A 6000-nucleotide genomic window follows, 5' to 3' on the forward strand; every position below is an offset into this window, starting at 1 on the left:
TGGGCAAAAATTTGGTAGATGGAGTATAAGGTAGGAAAATGTGAACTTGTCAAATTGGCAAGAAGAATAGAAAATAAATAGAGAGGGATTGCGGAACTGGATGGTAGAGGGATTTGGGTATCCTGGTACGTGAATCACAAAGTTACTATGCAAATACAGCAAGTGATTAGGAAGGCAAATGGAATATTGTCATTTATTGCAAGGGGAATGGAATATTAAAGTAGGGAAGTTTTGCTGCAGCTGTACAGGGCATTGGTGAGTCCACATGTGGAGTACTGTGTACTGTGTCTCCTCATTTGGATAAGGATATAATTGTGTCAGAAGCAACTCAAAGAAGGTTCACTTGACTCATTCCTGGGATGAAGGGCTTATCTTATGAAGAAAGGTTGACCAGGTTGGGCCTATGTTGTTTAGAATAATAAGAGGTGATCCTATTGAAACATATAAGACCCTGAGGGGACTTGATAGGATGGATACTGGTGGATGTTTCTTCTTCTGGCAGAGACTAAAACTAGGGGACACAGTTTAAATATAAGAGATCTCCCTTTTAAGATGGAGAAGTGGATTTTTTTTCTCCCAGAGTGTTGTTAGTCTGTAGAATTCTCTTTCCCAGAAAGCAGTGGAAGCTGGGTCATTGCATTTATTCAAGGCCGAATTAGATTTTTGATCGATAAGGGAGTCAAAGGTTATGGGGGACAGACAGGAAAGTGGAGTTGAGACCACAATCAGATCAGCCATGATCTTATTGAATGGTGGAGCAGACTTGAAGGGTCATATGGCCTACTCCTGCTCCTAAGCCCTATATTCCTATACTCGGACCAGGGCAATTGGAATTGAAATTTGGAGCTGAGTGGCAGAATCCAAACTGAAAATTGGCAAACCAGTTGTCGGTGAATAAATAATGCTTGCTGACATATTTGATGGCTCTTTGAAAACTTTGTTGATGATTGAGAGTAGGCTGATAGGACAGTAATTGGCTGGGTTGGTTCTATCCTGCTTTCAGTGGATAGGACATAACTGGTCAATTTTCAACATTGTCGGCTAGATGCCAGTGTCGTAGCCGTCCTGGAACAGCCTTGTTGTGGAACCAGTTTAATGTAAGGGTCATTAAACATTTCGATAGAAAGGTAAAGTACTAAAAAGGAAATGATCACTACAACAATGAGCAAAAAACACGGATAAAGATAATCGTGGTGAGAACATAAAAAAAAAACCTGGTGTTCCGCCAGCTTTGCTGTGTGCTTATATTATTTGGCTTAGAGTTAAAATACTCAATACATATTTAAAAGAAAACAAAGAGTTAAAAACGATAAACAAATAATGAGCTCCAAATCACTTTTACACTGTAACAATGCTGCAGAAAGTTGAAAATACTAAATATTTATTTTCAATAACAAAGGGAGGAAGGAGGAAATCTAAAAAAGTCAGAAGGAAATGTAATGTAATAAAAGCAGAAATGATTAATGAAGATAACGGTTAGGAAAAACCTACCCAAAGAAATTGAAATGATACACACATTTTAAAATGTCAAAATAACATTTGTAGCGACTTGCAAGCTGTGCATTAATATCAATATGACCTATATCAATATTAATAGCTGTGACTGTGTTGATTTTGTTGTACAAGCTAAGAATGGACCAACATTAGGAACTACTGTTGTAAGCATATAAACCGCTTATTCCCGATTTCTCAATAAGAAACAAAAAGCTTACACACTGACATTCAAACATTAAGAGTTTTGGGTGAGGACCCTGGCATCGGAGTCAAATAGGGCCCCCCACTGTGTGAGAGCAGTGAAAATGGCCCGGGGGTGGGGGGTGGGGCAGACGGTATCGGCAAGGCAACAGCGCAAGTTTTTGTGCCTGTCCGCCTCCATACTTGCCCTCATATGGTGGCAAAAATTCTGGCCTAGAGCTTGAATTAGATCCTATTCAAAGAACAGCATTCAGCGCTGAGCACTGCATCTCGGGAAAAATATACTGGCCTGGGACAGGGTGCAATGCAGATTCACCAGAAATGATATGTGGGCTAGAAGAATTAAATTAGGAGGGCAGGTTGCATAGACTATGCCTCTATATGGAAGATTAAGGCCTGATCTGATTGACGGTCTTTAAGATGATTAAAAGAGTTCATAGGGTAGGCAGGGAAAAACTAGTTCCTCTGTTTGGAGAGTGCAGAACAAGGGGCATAACCTTAATAGGGCATTCAGGGAAGTTATGTGAGGAAGCGCTTTTTCACGCAAAAGGTGGTGGATATCTGGAATTCTCCCGCAAAAAAACTTATGAGGCTAGGTCAATTGAATATTTCAAAATTGAGATGGATAGATTTTTGTTGGGTAGGACTATTAAAGATTACACAACCAAAATGGGTGGATGAAGTTAAAATGTAGACCAGCCATGATCTAGTCGAATCCTGTGTTCTTAATTAAAACCCTGAAGCTAAGAATCTAACAGGCACTGGGGCATAGTATTTATGGTCACATTGGAGAGACTGGAGAAGCTAGCCTGGTTCCCCTTTGAGCAGAAAAGTTTAAAGGGGGATTATATAGAGGTCTTCAAAATCATGAAGGGTTGTGATAAACAAGGGGGAATTTGTATCTATTCTCAGGAAGGTCGGTAGCCAGAGGGAACAGGTTTAAGGTAATTGGTAAAAAGGACCCCCGATGTGTGACTCGTTAAAGTTCAGTGTTAAATTACACAGCACTGAAACTATAAGAGATCAAGAATCAGATAGCAGACTTAACGCATGTGTATGTGAAGGCAGAGGAAGCACGTTTAACAAAGTAGTTACAACACTTCATTGTACGCGATATTCCAATAACAGGGATTGTTATAATAGTCAGTTACCTGTAGATTCAGACAATGGCTCATTTTCACAACTTTCGCTGCCTTGGGAAAAATCTATAAAAAGCAAATAACAGACAAGGCTATAACCACAGTAAGGGTGGCCATTGTTACACAAGAATGAATTCACCAAGCTGTAGGGAGGAATCAGTTAAAGTCTCACTTGTCCTGAGAGAGACGAGAAGATAGAGCAGGATAACGCGCTTCATCTTGCTTCCCCGAATCCAACCTGTGATTCACAGCCCGGCGCCTTAAGCTATCACCTTGTGCCCCTCACTGGGGAAACTGCTGCACGTAAACCTCAGAGCTGCTGCCAAATATTTTGAGGGAAAGGTCCATCTGCTGGAAGAGTTTCGACTGATGTCCCGACAGAGCTGCTCAAAACTGGGAACATACCATGAGGTAGTCAGGGACTGATGGAAAATGCTGCTGTCGGTCTGAAGAACATTCCGGTAGTAATGAATAAGTCTCAGTGAGTGTGCCTGGCTCGGGAGGCGGGCTCTGCTCAGCAGCAGGTTGCGCGCCCCCAAACAACTTGGTACTTTTTACTTGCATGATTCATCGCCTAACACCCTGCCTCCTTTTTGTCTGCGGCTTTGTGTGTCCTCTTCCAAATCAAACATCCTCTTTTGAACGTAGCGCAGTGGTTCATCAGTCTATCTTTTAGTCTATATTTAAAGTATAACAAAACTCTATGATCTAAAATAAACGAATTTAAAATTGTAAAATAACCAAAACTTATACGAAATGCGTTGATGCTGACTGAGCCTAATTAAATGTGATGTTCAAAACAATTGGAAATTCTCTGCTAAACTTCAAAGGAAGAGATTTCACTTTTTTTTTAAAATCTGCATGAATCTTACCTCTCACCTTTGCAGCGATCAGGTGCTATGGCTTCCTGAGATCTTTCAATGAGTTGCCAGAGGCACCATGGGTTGAGGATGGATTCTCCAGGAGAATCCGGATGAGTGTACAGCGAGGAGACCAGTTTGTTCACCAGCCAGTATGGGTCTTGTCTCATGTGTGGTGTTTAACAGTCTTGTCCAACGCACGGCACGCGGGCCAGATGCAGCCCACAAAGCCCAACAGAGGTAGCTTTCAAAACACTGGTTGGTGCGTTGGGGTATTCTGAAAGAAACTGCTCCTCCAATCACAAGCTGTTCCTCTCCTGTGTTTGCTGCTGATGTAGCGTAACACCTGTCATTGGGAAAATGTTAGAGTCTACTGAAAAGGATGTAATAGCAGAGCATTTAGAAATACGTAATCTAATCAGGCAGTCAGCATGGCTTCATGAAAGGGAAATCATGCCTGACAAATTTATTAGAATTCTTTGAGGAGGTAACAAGCAGGATGGATAAAGGGGAACCAGTAGATGTAATATATTTGGATTTCCAAAAGGCATTCGATAAGGTACCGCACATAAGGCTACTTACTGAGGTAAGGTAAACCATGGGTAAGAGCCCATGGTTTTGGGGGTAGCATATTAGCATGGATGGAGGATTGGCTAATAGACGATAGGGAGTTGGGATAAGGGGGACATTTTCAGCATGGCAAACTGTAACTAGTGGATTGCCACAGGGATTAGTGCTGGGGCCACAATTATTTACAATATATGTTAATGACTTGGATGAGGGAAGTGAATGTACTATCGTCAAGTTTGCAGATGGCACAGAAAAAGGTGGGAAGGCAAGTGGTGAGGATGACACAAAGAATCTACAGAGGGATATAGACGGGTTAAGTGAGTGGGCAAATGCTTGGCAGATGGAATATAATGTGGGAAAATGTGAGGTTATGCACTTTGGCAAGAAGAATAGAGGAGCTGAATATTATTTAAATGGAGAAAGACTGCAGAAAGCTGCGGCACCGAGAGATTTGGGGGTCATAGAAACATAGAAAATAGGAATAGGAGTAGGCCATTCAACCCTTTGAGCCTGCTCCACCATTCATGGCTGATCATCCAACTCAATAGCCTGCTCCCGCTTTCTCCCCATATCCTTTGATCCCTTTCGCCCCAAGAGCTATATCTAACTCCTTCTTGAAAACATACAATGTTTTGGCCTCAACTACTTTCTGTGGTAGCGAATTCCACAGGCTCACCACTCTCTGGGTGAAGAAATTTCTCCTCATCTCAGTCCTAAATGGTCTACCCCGTATCCTCAGACTCTGACCCCTGGTTCTGGACTCCCCCACCATCAGGATCATCCTTCCTACATCTACTCTGTCTAGTCCTGTTAGAATTTTATAGGTTTCTATGAGACCCCCCTCATTCTTCTGAACCCCAGCAAATATAATCTTAACTGACTCAATCTCTCCTCATATGTCAATCCCGCCATTCCAGGATGGTAAACTTTCGCTGCACTCCCTCTATAGCAAGAACATCCTTCCTCAGATAAGGAGACCAAAACTGCACACAATATTCCAAGTGTAGTCTCACCAAGGCCCTGTATAATTGCAGCAAGATATCCCTACTCCTGTACTTGAATTCTCTTGCTATGAAGTCCAACATACCATTTGCCTTCTTTACCACCTGTTGCACCTGCATGCTTACCTTCAGCGATTTGCATACAAGCACACCCAGGTCTCGTTGCACATTCCCCTCTCTCAATTTATAGCCATTCAGATAATAATCTGCCTTCCTGTTTTTGCTACCAAAGTGGATAACCTCACATTTATCACATTATACTGCATCTGCTATGCATTTGCCCACTCACTCAGCTTGTCCAAATCACACTGAAGCATCTCTGCATCCTCCTCACAGCTCACCCTCCCACCCACCTTTGTGTCATCTGCAAATTTGGAGATATTACAGTTAGTTCCCTCATCTAAATCATTAATATATATTGTGAATAACTGGGGTCCCAGCATCGATCCCTGCGGTACCCCACTAGTCACTGCCTGCCATTTGAAAAAAGACCCGTTTATTCCTACTCTTTGTTTCCTGTCTGCCAACCAGTTTTCTATCCATCTCAATACACTACCCCCAATGCCATGCGCTTTAATTTTACAGGCTAATCTCTTTTGTGGGTCTTTGTCGAAAGCCTTCTGAAAGTCCAAATAAACCACATCCACTGGCTCCCCCTCATCAACTCTACTAGTTACATTCTCGAAAAATTCCAGTAGATTTGTCAAGCATGATTTCCCTATTCCAGTAGATTTG

Source organism: Cetorhinus maximus, chromosome 2 (genome assembly GCF_964194155.1).
Source record: "Cetorhinus maximus chromosome 2, sCetMax3.hap1.1, whole genome shotgun sequence".
Lineage (NCBI taxonomy): Eukaryota > Metazoa > Chordata > Chondrichthyes > Lamniformes > Cetorhinidae > Cetorhinus > Cetorhinus maximus.